This window comes from Accipiter gentilis, chromosome 13 (genome assembly GCF_929443795.1).
Source record: "Accipiter gentilis chromosome 13, bAccGen1.1, whole genome shotgun sequence".
Classification (NCBI taxonomy): Eukaryota; Metazoa; Chordata; class Aves; order Accipitriformes; family Accipitridae; genus Astur; species Astur gentilis.
This window is the reverse complement of record NC_064892.1, coordinates 32,528,758-32,545,943: the sequence shown is the minus strand read 5'-3', so window position 1 is coordinate 32,545,943 and position 17,186 is coordinate 32,528,758. Positions and strand designations below refer to the sequence as shown.

Here is a 17,186-nt window from a genome sequence, read left to right as displayed (position 1 = left end):
CAGGCACACACATACCCACCAAGCAATGAGAAAAGGGGTCTTCGGTTTCTCCCTGTGAAAATACTTGCATACATTTAGCAGGCTCTCAAAAAGTTACAGAAATAGCCACCTTCTCTGTCTCCTGTGGTCCAGTTAATACATTTCTGAACACTATAAAATGCTCACAATAGAGATATTGGAAGGTAGATATAGGGGGAGATAGTTATGAGATTGCGTGCAACATTTTGCATAGTCCAGTGTACTAAAAGATCATCTTTAACCAAAGAAAAAGATCAGATTTCCTACAGGCCGATCAGTAGATGTGCCGCTGGCGTGTACACCTAAGGATGAGCCGCTACATCACAGGAAAGATTTAAGACTCTTTGTAATCTGGTCATGTTAGTATGATTTGCTCTTGGCCTTGTAGGAACTGAATAATAACCTGTCTTACAGAGAGAATGCTGGGAAGATATGCTGTTTTTTAACCACCTTCACTAATGCATATAGAAGATAAGATATCTCACACCAGAAATCAGTGAGCTTACATTTCTTCACTATGGTAGCTGCTAGCACAAAAACACGGGACATAATTGTTACCTTCTTCTGAGTTGACATCAGTGTGCCCATTTTCGCAGGGATGTTCCTTGAGGAGCAGAGAGATGAGTCTCCGGGTATTGAGGTCTTTGTCATAATTTTTCTTTTCTTAGATTTTTCTTTGAATTTGGAGTTCACAAAGTGAGGGACAAGAAGCACCACCGACACATGGAGAGAGCAAAGGCATTACTTTTTCAGTCTCAGGGTCTTTCTCAAGATATTTTAAGATAAAGATATTTTCAGTACATGACAAGATAATTGGAGGTGACGTTTTTCCTTTTTAGAAATTTTCAATGGACCTGGCTATTTCCATAGCACTTACATTAGAACAGAAGGAAATTTAAAAGAAAAGTTTGTCTCTTTTCTCAGTGCCTATTCTTTTCTAGGCTTCATGGGGTGTTGCTTGGAACATAATGATTTTGCAGACAGCTGGAGTATTATGTCAGTGTTGGCAAAAAGATATGATATCATTATTCCTTGGAAGGTGGTTTTTTTAGGCTGTTTGTGTTCCCTTGCGGTGCACCTTCAGTCCCCACCCACACCTGCTGCTGTGTCTGCTCTGAGGGATGGAAAGATTGATTTTGTCTAATTTTACCACCCACTCTGAAGTAGTTGGTTCATAACCTCTGCTGGGGCTCTTCACTTCGTGCCAGATTTTGTGAATGGCAAAGCTGCCTAAAAGCCAGCTTCTTAAATGTTGAGCCCCTTCTTTATAGAAAATTCCTTACAGAAAAGTAAACGGATCACCCTCTGAACTCACTATACGTATGGTGGTGGCCTCCATGGTTTACTTCATTTTCCTCTCTTTCTCTATCCCTGCACACACATTTGCACGCACATGCACACGCACACACACGCGCGCGCTCACATTTTGAGGACTAGCAGAGCAATTCAATGTTATACTTCTTATCCCTTCTCTGAGCTGTGAAATTGTTAACAACACTGACAATGAAATCAATATCACAGGTGTCTGACTGGGAACCCACTGAAACTAAAACTCAAAGACCGTAGTTCCAGGTGCTTTGCAAACTCCAGCTATTTCTGCATGAGGCATCCACATTTCATATTTCGAGGTCGTTCCAAAGCCACCACAAAGAGAGACTTTGGTTTTTAGAAAAGAAAATAATGCAAGAGGTTTTTTTAAGGAATATTACGTTTATTTGCTAATGAAATAAGAAGTCAGAGCCTGGAGAATATCTATAGGATTTGCCTGCATCCAAGCCCTGTTCTGTATCCCTCCTGTTGTATTTCCCTAAAGGCATGCTCCACACTGAGCAAAATAATATTTCAGCTTGGTAGGAGCTGCCTATGTGTGTCTGTGGAGCCTAGAGAGGTTCACAAGTCCAGCAGCCCTGCGCCCTGTGCCTTGGCTTGTAGGACCCCAGGGCACTCTGCCTCTGGCTCCCTGCTGCTCTCTGCAGGAATCCCCCCTCCATCAGTTTTTGGGAGCTGCCACACCTAAAGAACCCTAGAATCGGACGAGAAGGGAACCGAAGAAGTACTCAAGAGCTTTATGATGTGAGGGCTATTCAGGCTTGCCTTTCCCAAACTGGATTTGGTCAGTACCAGACAACTTTGTTAGAAGTGTTACAGGAGGTTTAAAGGGCAAGCATTAGTCACGCTGGTGTGTTGAGACTAATATGAGGCTTGATTCATAACCTGGATCAACAGAAGATGCTCGTCAATGAGAAGGTAAAAGGGGCAGCTCTAACATGAAGGAGTAGGCAACATTTAGCAACTGTTCCTCTCCTGCAAAGAAATCTACTTGTGGTATATGAAGCTGAATTAAGATGACAGTGCCCATCGTCATGTGAAATAACATGTGACTCGGTGTTGGCAGTTATCTCCATCATGGACAGAGTCTTCAAACAGATGTTTTCTGCTTTATGGAAATCTTAAAGCATGTGAAGTTGGGAAAGATGAACAAAAGGCTCTACACTCAATTTGCTTCGCGGAGGAAGACTTCATGCTAAAACTGCTGGCCTGAACGAGAGATGAAAAATAAAAATGGCTTGTTTCAAAGCTCTAGTGTGAAAAACGCAGCAGCTTTGCCCTGTGCTTTGACCAGTTCTACAATGAATGGTGACATTTGACTGGCTTCTCACTGTGAAGGGAAATTTAACACAACTGTGCTGGCGTCTTAAAGGTCAACTGTCCCTCTCTGACATTCCCTTCTTTAGTAAGAGAGCTGGCATCACTGCATGTGGGAGCAGTCAGGGTCTTCTCAGGGTCTGCCCCTAAATAGCCCTCAGTATTGTGCACAGCTGCACGAGTCCATTAATACGTCCCTCTCAAATGTCCATCATTTTGATGTAAAGATCATTTAAAGGTCAAGTATACTTTCATCCCATGCAAATCTGCATGCCCTCTCATTTTTAGTATGGAAAATTCTTTGCATCCGAAATACACTGAGGTTGCAGGAAGAGCTCATAGGATCATAGAAATGTTGGTTGCAAAGGGCTCCAGTCTGACCTCTGACTCGAAGTGGGAATATCATCAATGCTGGCTCACATCAGACGTAGCTTTGTACAGCCAAGTCTTGAAAACCTTCAAGGCCGGAGATGCCACCGTGTCTCTGGGTCCTTGCTCCAGTGCCACGCTACCCTCCCAAGGAAGAAGCCCTTTATGCCAGAGGCGAGAAATCCCATAGCAATAGAAGTTTCCTGTGTTAATGGGATTTTTTCTTTGTCGCATGCAAGGAGGCTGCCATTTGGGACACACTCAGCTGACTGGTATGACTTGGTGCTGCCTTTCAACAGTGTAAATTACAAACCTGGTATGAACTTAGACGGCAAATTTAAAGCCTGCAAGGATTTTTAGCTAACAAATTAGCTGTGTGGTGACATCATTAAATGATAGTGAGAACTTCTGTTTGCTTTTCATTGCATAAATAGGTGGGAGTCCTAGAAAAGGAGCACCAAATGACTCATGAAGTCCCTTTGTGCAGTGTGGAAAGCTTAGGGCTGTTCCAGTTTCTGTCGCGGGCGAGAGAGGCATCTAACTCCCTGCCTCTTCCTCAGACCTTTCACTGGGCCGGTGTTTCCCTACAGAGCAGAAAGGCAGCTCTTCAAACATATCTTACCGCGTATCAGTGATCTGACATCATCTATGTGCATGACCTTGTCATCTTCAGCCGTGAGGTGATGTGACCTAGTTGTAGGTCATGCTGGGTGGCATTACTTGCCATGGAGGTGGGCTGGGAGCACGCTGCGGTCTCGCAGCTCTCCGGCTGTGCAGTGGTGTGGGGACATGCTGGTAGCTCTACTGGAGATGTTGGTAGCTCTACTGGAGATGTTGGTAGCTCTACTGGAGATGTGGGTAGCTCTACTGGAGATGTTGGTAGCTCTACTGGGGATGTGGGTAGCTCTACTGGAGATGTTGGTAGCTCTACTGGAGATGTGGGTAGCTCTACTGGAGATGTTGGTAGCTCTACTGGAGGTGTTGGTAGCTCTACCTGAAATGCTGGTAGCTCTACTGGCAGATTTACAGAAGTGCGTTTCATTTCTTGTCCGAGGTCATGGTGAAACGTTCCTTGCACTCTTAAGCAGCTGAAATGCAAGAGGGCTGCGTTTCAGCGGTACGTGAAAGGATCTCTTTGTGCAGCTAATCTTGCAAAGCGCTGTGGAGTTTGTCACAGTGCATGACCGCTACCCAATGCAGACCAGTCACTCGGCACAGTCCATGGATGTTTAAATTCAAAAGTTCCATAAATGCATCACCTGGTCTCGGGGAAAAAAAACAAAAGAAAGTGCATAAAGCAATCTGCTGTCACTACATGAAATATAAATCCTCCCGGTCTGAGGTGCAAAATCTCAGCAAGCTTTATTTATTGCTTGCTTGCATCTCCATGGTTGCTTCTGTTTCTCCATTAGCGGAGGAACTGCCAAACTGCTTCCTCCGCCTGGGACTGCCTGTGGGGTGTCTGCTGCACCTCTCCATGCAGGAAAAGGTGCAGAATTCCTCTGCGTCTGAGATCTCAGGCTTGGGTTTTTGCACACATAAGACCTGCAAGTCTTACTGTTTGTAAAAAGCAGCGAGGCCTGTGATTATTTAGTCATCGTAGAGTTCAAACCTTTTAATTTTCCCCATAGCTTGTGCTTTAATGCTCTGTTGATGGGCTGTGCCTGCTCCTGGAGCTGTGTGTGCAATTCCTGTTGACTTTAATAAAAACTGTACGGGGTATCTGAGACAGAAGTAATTTCATAATATTGTTTTCCTTTCTGCCCCATATTGCTCTATTCTGTAGCATCTGTTTAATAAGCTTCTTTTTCCCACTGGAGATTCTCCTCAACCCACAGTGGACTGATGACTGCAAGCCAACTAACTTTTTTCATTTGAAATATTTTAGCTGAATATTTGGGTCACAAAGAGTGAGATCCCAGCCATGACTTGCTTTATAGATGTCCACCTGCCTCCGGTGAATTCTTCACAGGACCCAGCTTGCAGTGATGAACCTGGAAAATTCACGCGGTCCTTTTTCTTTTTGTTTTTTTTTTTTTTAATGGCAGGAGACACACTTAAATCCACTTAAAGCTGAGCCTTGGACACCTCTGGAGCAAAAGCTGCTGATCAGATGAAATTTCTCCATGGTCCACACCATGATTGTCAGTGTGGGCTCTGTGGAAACCATCGATTTCCTTCCCCCGGGGCATGAGTTGGGGTCACACCGCTGCGGGAGCTGCTGTGACGGAGAGATGCTCGGAGATAGAAATGACAGCCCCTGTGCCGTGACCTCTGTGTTAAGCAGGGAGCAACGGGGGTGTTGAAAAAGCAGGAGGTCCACGGTCGGGTGGACACGCGTGGGGAAGGTTAGTGCCTCGTCGCACTGCGCGGCCCCGGCTTTGCGGTTCCCTTTGGATGGGGTTTGTGCCTGAGGCATGCCAGGAGGAATTATTCCAGTATTGAGTGGACAGCTGGCAACTACTTCGGTCAAGACTTCATGTGGAACTTCTTGGTTGTGTTTTTTTTATTATTATTATTTCCTCTGTTTTTTGAGTACAATGCTGCAGATGTCCATCTTCAGTCATGCATCAACCTGGGCATCAAGGTTTAAGGGGGTTTGTTTGCGTGTTCAGGCTTGTTTCTGTTTCCCTTCAGTCCCCCCATTCCTCCAAAAAGCCTGGTGTCCTTGGGAACCCCGGTGGGTTTTGCTGGGCTTCCTCTAGAGGATAAATCATGGGGATATAACCATTCCTTGGGATCGACCACCTCCAGCTCAGCTGTCGTTTCCCTGAGATGGCAGCTCTTTCTGGGTTACTGTCAGGGAACCAAGCAGTTCCTTCCCTTTTGCCTCGCCTGGATAGACCCACTGGAAGCAGAAGATGACCACAGGGAATCAGAAACCTTCTCCAAGACAGGTGCTTGCTGCCCTGGGCATGAAGCAGGCTGTTTTTCAGTGAAGGCTTCGCTGATGCTCACAATGAACAAAGTTCAGTTAGAAGGAGGCTTTCCTCCAAATAGAAGTGTCCTGGTTTCAGCTGGGATAGAGCTAACTGTCTTCCTAGTAGCTGGTACGGTGCTATGTTTTGAGTTCAGCATGCGAAGAATGTTGATAACACTGATGTTTGCAGTTGTTGCCCAGTAGGGTTTAGACTATAGTCAAGGATTTTTCAGCTTCTCATGGCCAGCCAGGGCACAAGAAGTTGGCACAGGACACAACCAGGGCACCTGACCCAAACTGGCCAACGGTATATTCCAGACCATGTGACGTCCCATCTAGTTTAGGAACGGGGAAGTGGGGGGGGGCAGGGAATCGCCGCTCGGGGACTGGCGGGGTGTCGGTCGGCGGGTGGTGAGCTATTGCCCTGCGCATCATTTGTACATTCCAATCCTTTTATTACTACTGTTGTCATTTTATTAGTGTTATCATTATCATTATTAGTTTCTTCTTTTCTGTTCTATTAAACCGTTCTTATCTCAACCCAGGAGTTTTACCTTTTTTTTCCCCGATTTCCTCCCCCATCCCACTGGATGGGGGGGAGTGAGTGAGCGGCTGCGTGGTGCTTAGTTGCTGGCTGGGGTTAAACCACGACAAGAAGAAATCAACTGCTTTTAAAATTGCATTTATTTTGTATGGAAATGTCATTTCTAAGGGTGAGTGGCTGACGAAGCCTTATCATCCTATGTGACTAATCCAAACTCTGCCCACATCTGTTGTGACTGAACATTTTACCAAGGAACAGTTGTTCAGTGACTTATGTTAAAAGAGCGTAGGTGATTCAGTTGACCTCCAGTCAAGGGCTGCAGGTAGCCTGTCACGTTGTAGAGCCGTGGGAAACACAGACCTTTCTCAGCTTCTGTACCAACTGCGTGCTAGATTACTCAGAATACAGAAGGATTTATTTTGCTGTATAAGTTTGGAGTTTATCTTTGCTTAAAAAAATAATCAACTTAAAAATGACAGATTTTGCTTTAACCTATGGGACAGCTGAGATCTTTATTGAATGCTCCATGATTTGCTCTGCTTTGTCATGGATACTCCTTCAGGTGCTTCACAGAGGCTCTGTCTGCACCAAGTAGTTTCCAGAACTTCATCTAGGCTTAACTCATCGCCTTCACTCTCACAATGCTTTGATGCTGAGAAGTATTACTCAGTAGTTCTCCTGGACCTCTTTCTTAAAGGTGTTTAAGCCCTAGGGTAGGTTACCCTGGACCGTTAATCTACTTTTATTTTGTATGCATAGCAAAGGTGTGACCATGCAGCTGAGCATGTGTGACTCTGTATGTGGGTAAGGAGAGAAGGGAATTAGGGTGTCCTTTGTCGTACGCCAGCTCCTAATGATTTCGGGCCCATCTACTTGGCAAGGAAAGGCAATCCCATGCATCAGGAGTGTCTGGAGTTGCTGGGCTTGCACGTGGAGTCTCTTCTCCTCCGTTGCACCAGTTTTGTGCTGGTTTAAGTGCTCTCACACGTACACTTGTGCAGACCCGTCCCAGGAAGAGTCAGAGGCGGCAGTGGCTCCTGTTCTAAGCTCTGTGACCTTCACTCTGTGCCCAGTATTTTCCTCCAGGTTGCATACAGTACGAGGTGATTTTGACTCACAGTTTAAACTCAGAGAGAATGGAGAAAACCTCTTGTGAACAATATATGTAATCAATATGTACTGAGGAAGTAGGACAACTTCCTAGCACCATTTAATCCCAAAGAGAGGGCAGGAGGCAGAGACAACCCACCAGGCTTTGCTGTTGCTAGCAGTGTGACAAAACCAAACGCTAGCAGGGTCCTACTACAGAGGGGAGAAGGGAAAAGTGTGTTGCAGATATGTTCTTGCGGTACATTGGCAGTTGAAATCAAACAAAGTGAGGAGGAGGAGGAGGAGGACAGGGAGTACTGCTGCATTGCCACCACCGTGCTGTGACACCCCAAAAAACAAAGCATGGGAGTCCCTGACCTGGGAGACCCAGAATTACTGGATGTGCTGCTCAAGGTCAATGTCTATGGGCAGGACTGAACTGTGCTTCAGCCTAAAAAATTAACAACACCCACATTCAACTCTGTAGATGACTGCAAGCATTTTGGAAGTTAATGGCATCATTCTATCAAGATCATCTGGCCTTAAGATCTAGGCCAGTCCTAGCTACAGCCCTGTATTAGGGTGCTTATGGCAAGGGTGCATGGGGCTCTCTTATTGACCCAAGGGAAGTCCCTGATGTGTTTGGTCGTAATATTTTAGTGACGAAGTAAAAACTATAGGACTTTGCCTAAGATGTGCTGTTGCTGAGAAACATATTTATCTAATTGCTGTCAGGTGAAGTCTTGGTATGAAACGGCAGTGGACTGAAACATCCCTCTGCTGGCATTCTAACTGTTTCACTCTTACCCTGTTATTTTTAAAATTTATTTTGTAAGCAAAGCAAAGCCATTGATTTTCTTAAATCATTTTCCTGACTAAGCAAGGGGCTCTGCTATCTCTGAGCCAGGGAAGCATTCAGTCGGTATTCATTCTGGACAGTGCAATGATTCATAGATGCTACAGAAAAGAAAAAAAGCTCAAAGTGAGCAAATTAAGTTAAATTCACAAGAATCAGGCTGAGCTAGCTGCCTCAGATCACTAAGATGTTGATGTGTTGCTCTGTGTTACTGAATTGATGGATCCCAGCTTTAAACTTTCCACACACTCCTAATTTTGTTGTTCCTCCAAACCAGAACCACAGGTGCCTTCTTCATAATGGTTTCTGGTAGAGTTGCTGGGGAGGAGATGGTCAAAGTGCAGAACTGACTGTATGCTTCAATTCTGTGTTGAACAGAAAATGGAGTCTATTTATGTACAGACCCTAAAGGCTTGGAATCCACCTTAAAACAAATACCTCAGTTTTGTGGTTCAGGCTACTTCCTGACATGGAGATCTCAAGAATCGCTATTTGGTAATTATATCGCATGAGTAACATAATGGGGTTTCTTTATTATCATGAACATCTAGGACCAGATGTGTTCCTTGCATTACTTGATTTTAATTGACTTCACATTAGGAACAGGGCTCATGTGAATTTGCCCCAGGCGCTCCTAATCTAACTTGGATGTCACCGCTGTGACACTTAAAGGATGTGGCAGGAGCATAACACTGATTTACGCGAGACACTCCAGGGGAAAGAATTGGAGGCGGTGAAGGGAGACCTTCATGATGTCCGGCGGGGAAAGGCAGCATCTTCACGTTATCTCGTGCTCCATGGGCAGCACAGAGTCCTCTCCTCAAGTCATCCCTGACCGGGTGCTGGCAGGACATGCTCTCCGGCTTTTGCGGCAGAAATTAATTCCCACGTTGCTTCAGCTGAGCCAGCCACAACTCCCCTCTCTGTCTTAAAGGTCACCAGGAAGCTGAAAGCCGGCTGTAATTCTCAGAGAAGTGCGTGGTAGCCTCACGTCTTTGAATGCCCACTTGTTTCCTGCATATCCCTCGGCAGAGGCCATATCCTGGGATCTGTATCCACTTAGGACGCCCACAGGCTAGGTGTCAAACCCCTGCCTGCTTCTGCTCCCCCTCTACAGCTGAATCATTACAGGGCATGTAAACGGAGGTTTGTAATAGGTCACAGCAGTAACCAGAGATTTCTTCCACTTCTAACACACTTGCTGTTTTCATTTGAGGATGGGTAAAACAGGGATTTCGGCTTCCAGGGGAGCAGAAATACAGTGATACCCAGATTTTCCTCCTGTTTTCCAGGAGCAGCTTCAGCCGCAGGTAGTTCTCAGGGCTGTTCTCAGGAGCCCACCTAGAGTGAGGAGCCAGCCGGACCAGTAAAACAGAAAATCTTTGATCCGGCTGACCTGTTGTCCCCTTTCTTGTGATCACGGGTCAAATATGTCTCCGCTCGCCAGACAGAGCCTTGTATTCCTGTGCCCTGTGCCCTGCCTAGTAATGGCAGAGAGGAGCATCTTTGAGTCTCCCTGACCTCCGCATGCAGCTCATCATGACATGCCTTGCTTTGTGTACAGTTCAGTGAATATTGCGGTTTATCTAGAGAGCTGAGCAGAGGCAGCGCTTTTCAAGGTTAGTAGGCTTACAGTGTTCAGCATTGCTGAGAAGGTTGTTTAATGCAGATTTGGAAGAACTAACTTTAAATCTGGAATGTATTTTCTCACTGCCTCTATACATTGTTATTGTACTGTTGGACGATAATAATTTGATTCGCTATAGTTTGCTGAATAGATTTTTACACAGGAAGAATCTCAGTAATGTAGCTGAAAAACATGGACAGAACTTGCCCAGGTTTGTGTAAACCCGGGGAGAATGAGTTCCCTCTTAGTCTTCCCTCTTAGGGAAGAGCCGAGCTGGGATGGAGTCCCAGCTGCAGAGCCCTGGGGAGTTGGACTTGTTCCTCCTGCTGCCACCAGGCGTATGGGAGACGAGGTAACAGGGATAGCTTTATAGGAGTCCCATCTTGCCTAGCAATAGCCATACATCCACACAGACGTATATGTCTCAAACTTCAGCAGCAGTGAGCCTGGGCTTCCAAAGCTTTTCTGGTACAAGCAAAATGGGCAGCAGGATCGTGGCCATTTGCTACTCCCTGCAGCCTGCAGTCCTGGACAACTGCTTGTCTTGACTGCCAAAAGCTTGCTCTGACTGTGGACAGCCTCTGACCAGTGCAATAGGTATATTGATTAGCATGGATTTATCCCTGATGGTTTTGCACCCGGGAGAGAAAAACCCATATCACTGTTCAAGCTGAGGGCTGACTGGCTAGAGAGCAGCTCTTCAGAAGAGGAGCTGGGGTACTAGGGGACCCCAAGTTGAGTATGTCCACAGCATGCCCTTGCAGGGATGGATGCATACTGGACTACATAGCAAGAGAAGAGCATAGCCAACAGACCGAGGGAAGAGACTAGTCCCCTCTGCTTGGCGGGGTAAGATTGCATATCCATTACTGTGTCCAGTTTAGGGACCCCAGGGCAAGAAAGATACTGAAAAGCTGGAGCAATTCCAGCTGACGGCCCCTAAAACAGCCAGGAGGCTGGGATTAGACTGGAGAAGACAAAGCTAAGGGCTGTTTTCGTAACCTAAAAGAGAATTACGCAGAACATGGAGCCAGACAATTCTCTGGGTACACAGAGAAAGATGAGAACTGCGTTGCAGCAAAGGAAATTCTAATTAGACATAAGGAAAAAAATTTCAGTAAGGGTAGTCAAACGCTAAAGCAGGTTGCTCAAAAAGCCCACAAAATCTTTGTCTTTGGAGATATTCAAACCTTGACTAGATGAGGCCCTGAGCCAGCTGACTGAACTTTGAAGATAGCCCTGGGGGGTGAGGAGAGAAGAGTTCAGCCTGGGTGACTTCCAGAGGCGACTTCAGCCTCCGTTCTTGCATGATTCTATGGGTTTCTCTGTTTCCGATATCCCGGACACACTCGCGTGCTCTGTGTTATGGACCAGTGTATATTTAGGCAAGCTGAGTGCAAGCCCCTTGGAAAGCAGCATTCCCACAGCGGGAGAGAGAAAAGGCCCCATTCATTTCTGCAAGAAGCTCCCCAGTGTGCTGAGGAAGGGGCAGCTTATGTCATCCTCTCCCCCATCCTCTTCACTGTAGCTCTCTAGCACAGTCTAACACTTGCATGCTGAGTTTAAAGGCAAACTTGTACTTATTTATTCTAGAAAGGTCACTTCAGACGTATCGGGATTCTGGGAGGTCCAGCCATGACTCAATCTTCCAGCTTAGCTGACTGAGGTAGCAAGAAGCCAACTGCATTGCTCATGTTCACACATCCAGCGTGAGTCAGTAGCTTGGCTTAAAGTTCTATCTGCAAACCCCTGGCTGCCAGAGCTTTAGTCCGTCACCTGATGCCTCCTTTTTGGTTTGACCTGACCCCAGTCCTAACTCGGTGCTTTCAGAAACCAGCCGTAGCGGTGTGACCTCAAATACCTTAAACCTGCACGATCCCAGCACCTGAAGAACCTGCCGATCTGCCGCAGAATTCCCGGGCGCAGGGGTTTGACGTGGTGAGGGTGTCCGTCCAGCATGCACCGAAAGCCCGTTCTCCATCGTGCCCTTCCATCTGGGAGTGGGTGCAGGCAGGTCTGGCAAGCTCAGTCCCAACGGCTGGAAGAGAGCAGTCACATCCCAGATGTGACTCCGCTGAAATTTCCAGATAAAGAGTTTATTTGTTTGTCGTGCACAGTCTTTTGAGTGTGCTTCGTAACAGACCACGTACGCCCTGAGCACAGCCCTTCAAGTCATGCTGCTTGCTTGCACAGCCCTGCAGAATGACTTGGGCATGTTGCTTTGGGCCATTATCCGAGGGCATTTCATTTGTCTAGTCAGGAACAGTTTCAGGATGAATTAATGTTTTTATCTCTGAAACACAACCTGAAACCTTATGTTTTCATCAAGGCAATCTGCCCTTCTCCTAAAGTAGAAGATCGTTGTGATTTCATCTGTCCAACCTTGGAGCTTTTGAAATCAGATTTTATATATTTAACATTTGTTAAAACGAACGTTGTGTGGCCAAACTTTCCTATGTCCCTTTCTGTTTCTGTTCGAGCGCTCGGGAAGGAGGGATTGCCCTGCAGTGCTAACGAGAGATAAGTTCAGGGTTGTGTTTCTGGGGAAGCTGCCTGGGGAAGCGTAGTTGCTGCAGACCCACACTGGCGTGGATGAGGTTGAGAAGTCATTTGACTGAATCATCCCCGTGTTTAGCCACTGGTATTGCTCCAGGCACAATGGGCAAGTAAGACAATATGTGGTTAGGAAAGCCTTGCTCTGAGTTTTGTTTTACAATCCAAACCCACAGCAATGGTCACATGCAGTTTCTGTTTCTTCTAGATTAGCAAAGTTTTGGAAAATAAAAAGTTTGCAGGTTGGCACGATGAACATGAAACCAGCAGCTGTATCCTTCCTTTACAGTTTTTTTTTTAAAACAGACTGATGGAAGAGATAACCTTCCACCACAGCTTTCAAATCTTCTGTTTACTAAGTTTATTTGACTTTTAACCAGATCACATTCTGCAATCCTCCCTTAAATCATCCTCTTTCTGCACAGGCTGCTGTGTCCTTCTCTTATGAATGGCTGGTCCCCTGAATGATTAAAAAACAAATATAATTATCTCATAGACTGTGTAATTGTTGTGCAGCAATGGAAAGAATAGAATAAAATGGAGCCATGACTCAGTGCTTGGCAGGCTGTGGAGAAGAGGGGTATACGAGAAGTGATGAATATGTTGGGGATTTCTGCGCAGAAATTCAGTTTCTAAATACACACTTAGCTGATACAATTAATTAAAAGATAAAGTGCTTAAGTACTTGACTAATCTAACTGGGACAAGGGAATAAAGCAGTTTATATTTCTCTAACAGTTTGCAAGTCAAAATAGCAGTATCTACCACTATAGATAAATGCCTTGGCAGAATTCCTGTGATTACCCTGATTCCTAAGGCTTTCTAAGTCAGCTCTTTTCCTTTCCGTAGCACATAGTCAGCTGATCCCTCTGATATTTTTAATCCGAAATCCATTTTTAATTCATTCCTCTCTCATTTCTAAGAACTACCAGTCACATTTTTTCCTCAGGTATATATGCATAGTTCCCACTGATTTTAATGGCAGCTGGCAATTATGGAACTGAGAACAATTTGGTCCTTTTTATTTAAAAAAAACAAAAACAAACAACAATGAAGCTTTACTCTGAGAAGACTGTGTGTAGATGAGGCTTCCAAAAAAGTGCTTTGTTCATGGAATTTCATTGTCAAAGTTAAAATCCTTCTTTTCTGAAATAAGGAGACAGCTACTGGCAGAAGCACTTAACTTACTGCTGACTTTATTACTAAAGAAATGAGTGCTTGTCTCAGAAAATTTTCCGCAGCCTGCATAAAACAAAAATGCCTCCGAGGAAGCAGCTGTCGGTCATTTTCCTTTCCATAGAGCCATGTAGAGTTGGTGCCTTTGTAGCATCAGATGAGAGCTAAGCCAGTGATGGAGTCCCAGGGCAACAATAACTGAGAAGATGAGAATGATGGGTTCAAACCAAGAAAAAACACGCCACTGACAAACTCAGAATGAATCAAGTTAAAGCAGAGATGCTGTGTGAGTCTGTGAGGAGGCATATTAAATATCATTAAAGATTGACCTAGAAAAAAACTAGAATGGTAGACTTCGTTTGTTGTCTGAAAGTCATCCACCCATGAAAAACTACTTGCTGTTTGTGTAGCTGGAGCTCTGGGAGATCTCCTCCTCCTCCGTCATTCCCTGGGACGCTGTGAGCTTGAGCTTGGAATCTGCTGGGAGTGTCTTCTTGGCTCATCCAAATGCCTTACATGCGCCCATAGGCAAGTCCTTGTGTATGAAGCCGATGGTCTGCAGTGTGGAGATGAGCACATCGCCCTTCTGGCTTCTCTGGGAATCCCAGGCTAAGCTTTGTGCAGCCGCGGAAGAGGAAGAAGATTATCAGTGAAGGGAATGGAGGAGAGATTTTTTCAAACGGCAGCTCTTCTGGGATGAAGGACTTGTCTCTCCTGGTGACCTTGTGTGTTGGGTCTGCGCCTTCACCCCGGGGGCAGGTGGGTGCACTGGGTCACTACTCTGGTGGTGACCGCAGTCATATTAAATGACATAATCTGTACGCGCTGCTCCTGAAGTCCCCATACACTCAATGTACTGCTCTCATATCTCTTCTATTATATCACTTTCAGATAGTATAATGACTTTTGTGGGGACCCAATGCCCTGAATTACCCTTGGAGCCTGTGGTCCCCCCAGGCAGTTTGAGTAACATCTGCAACTTGTATTTTCTGTGAGACTAAGAATGAAAGGGAGGCTCCCGTGCCAAGCGGCTCCTGTCCTTCCACTGCTACGGAGCTGGAGTTAGGATGGGAAGCACAATAAGTGAAATGTAAATTGTCGGGAATGTAAGTAGAGTCTTTGCCTGACCCATATCCCTCAGGACTGCGAACTCCACCAGTGCATGATCACTGCAGCCCAGTCTGCCTCCAGTCTTGATGTCACCCATTACCTCGCTTGCAATGGTGACCAACAGGTCCGCTATTGCATCCCCTCTGCTAGGGCTGCCTATTACGTGGCTTAAAAAGTGATCATCAATGCATTCCAGGAGTCTTCTGGATTGCCTGCAGCTCACCGTGCCACTTCTCCAGCAGATGTTGGGGTGGTTGAAGTCCCCCAGCAGGATGAGAGCCCGCGAGCATGGTGTGTCCTGTAGCTGGAGTAAGAAGGGCTTCGTCAGTGGGCTCCCCTTGGTCGGGCAGCCTGTAGTAGACACCAACCACAAGGTTCCCTTTGTTGCTTTGGTCTCTATTTCTTACCCATAAGCTTTCAACCTGCTCGTGGCTATTCTTCAGAGACAGCTCTTCACACCTTCCTCACCTGTCCCTTCTGAACAGCCGTTAGCCATCAATAGCCACACTGCAGTCATCGGATTTGTTCCACCGAGTTTCAGTAATGGCAACTAGGTCGTAGCTTTCTAGTGGCATGGTGGCTTCCAACTCCTCCTGTTTGTTGCCCACGCTGTGTGCATTGGTGTAGAGGCACTTCAGCTGGGCTGTTGGCCATGTCACCTTCTTAGAGGAACACCTCCTTTGGGGTATTTCACTGGTGTTTCCCTCTTGGCTCCTATTACCTCAGGAGCCCCTGGCTCATCTTTGTAAGACTTCAGGTGCGCTCTAGTGTAGACAGCACATCTCAGAGCTAAGGGCCCTCCCTAGCACCCTGTCCCTCTAACCTTGGTGTGTTGTCCCACAGCTTGCCACGGGCAAGCCTGATATTGTCCCCCACCCCCTTCAAGTCTAGTTTAAAGCTCTGTCAATAAGCCCCGCTAGCTCATGAGCAAAGACCCGCTTTCCCCCTTTGAGAAAGGTGAATCCCACCTGACGCCTGCAGGCCTGGTGCCATGTAAGCCATCCCACTACCAAAAAAAACCAAATTGTAGTGGTGACACCAGCCACGGAGCCCAGTATTAATAGACTGGGTCCGTCTGTTACTTCCAGTGTCACTGCCTGCAACTGGAAGGGTAGAGGAAAAAATAACCTGTGCTACAGATTCCCTTAATAACCGTCCTAAGGCCCTGACGTCTCTTTTGATCGCCCTTGGACTACGTGCTGCAGCTTCATCGCCACCCACGTGAAAGAGAAGTAATGGGTAATAGTCCAAGGTCCGTACGAGGCTAGGAAGTTTCTTAGTGATGTCCTTAACCGGGGCCCCAGGGAGGCAGCAGATAAACGTATTTAGATCTTTTTGCTGGGATGGGATATCTGCTTCAAACCCACTTATGTAGTAGAAGATAGTGTGAAAATGTATTTTTCATTGTTTATACTGAGGTTTAGTGCTTGCAAAAGGGTTGGTAGTGCGTTTGCCAACCACTGAATCTATTTGAAGGAGGCAGCCTTTATTAATCTTCCAGCTATGAGAACACTTCTGTAATCTTTTGGCACTGGGTTGGCATTGCTGTTGCTGTAGTATTTGCAAGCACTCTGAATAATATTGAAACACTGGTGGGGCATATGAACTCCTTATAGTGACTTCAGTGAGACATTCCGCATGCTGTAGTTGTATTTGTTGTGCATCTCTCTCATATTGAGAACTGGGAGTGTGGCATGACGGAGGAAGGCATTTAACTCTCTGATATTGAGAACAGCCTGCTACATACCTTTGTCCTAGGAAACCAGTTAGAAGAAAAGAGTTCTGGTTTAGGGGAATTGTCTGACTTACAGTCATAGCTGTTTACTTTTTCTTTGCACAAGCCCCTGTGAGGTGCACTATAATAAGCACAGGGAAAGTAAATTTTTACTGGAGAGTGCTTGGAACAGGACCGCATGTATGGAAGGAGCAGTTACTAACATCTGTATGGGCATTGCCAAAGTTTTCTAGGATGTTATGAATTGCCAGTCGTTTCCATCTGGGATAAAGGAATAGGAAGGGTGGGTGAGACTGAAATAGAATTGCTGCTCTTGACTACAAAGTCCCACCAAAACACATGCTTAAGGAAGTGGCCAAGGCTGCACAGACATCAAAGGGGCAGGAGTCTTTCCTTCTCTGTAGTTTTCAACGTTTCCACACCGGCTCATATAAATGTTGGCACGACTGCAGTCTTTGACAGTGCTACAAGTGGCATCTTTTATTTTTTCATTACAAGCATGAACGTTACCAGTAAGTGTATAGTGACTGGAGAACTTCTCAA

At 45.9% G+C, this 17,186-nt stretch overlaps 1 long non-coding RNA gene across 2 annotated transcripts in view; it reads left to right on the top strand.

Moving 5' to 3' along the window:
* The window catches only part of LOC126045198 (uncharacterized), a 46,032-nt gene that overhangs the window by 19,542 nt on the left and 9,304 nt on the right, over positions 1–17,186 (top strand). The window contains exon 5 of one of the 2 annotated variants that reach the window (XR_007507955.1): positions 5,082–6,512. The exons of the other annotated variant lie outside the window; for it this stretch is intronic. This is a non-coding gene — a long non-coding RNA (uncharacterized LOC126045198). Of the gene's footprint in view, positions 1–5,081; positions 6,513–17,186 lie in introns of those variants that run through there. 2 annotated transcript variants of the gene reach the window in all.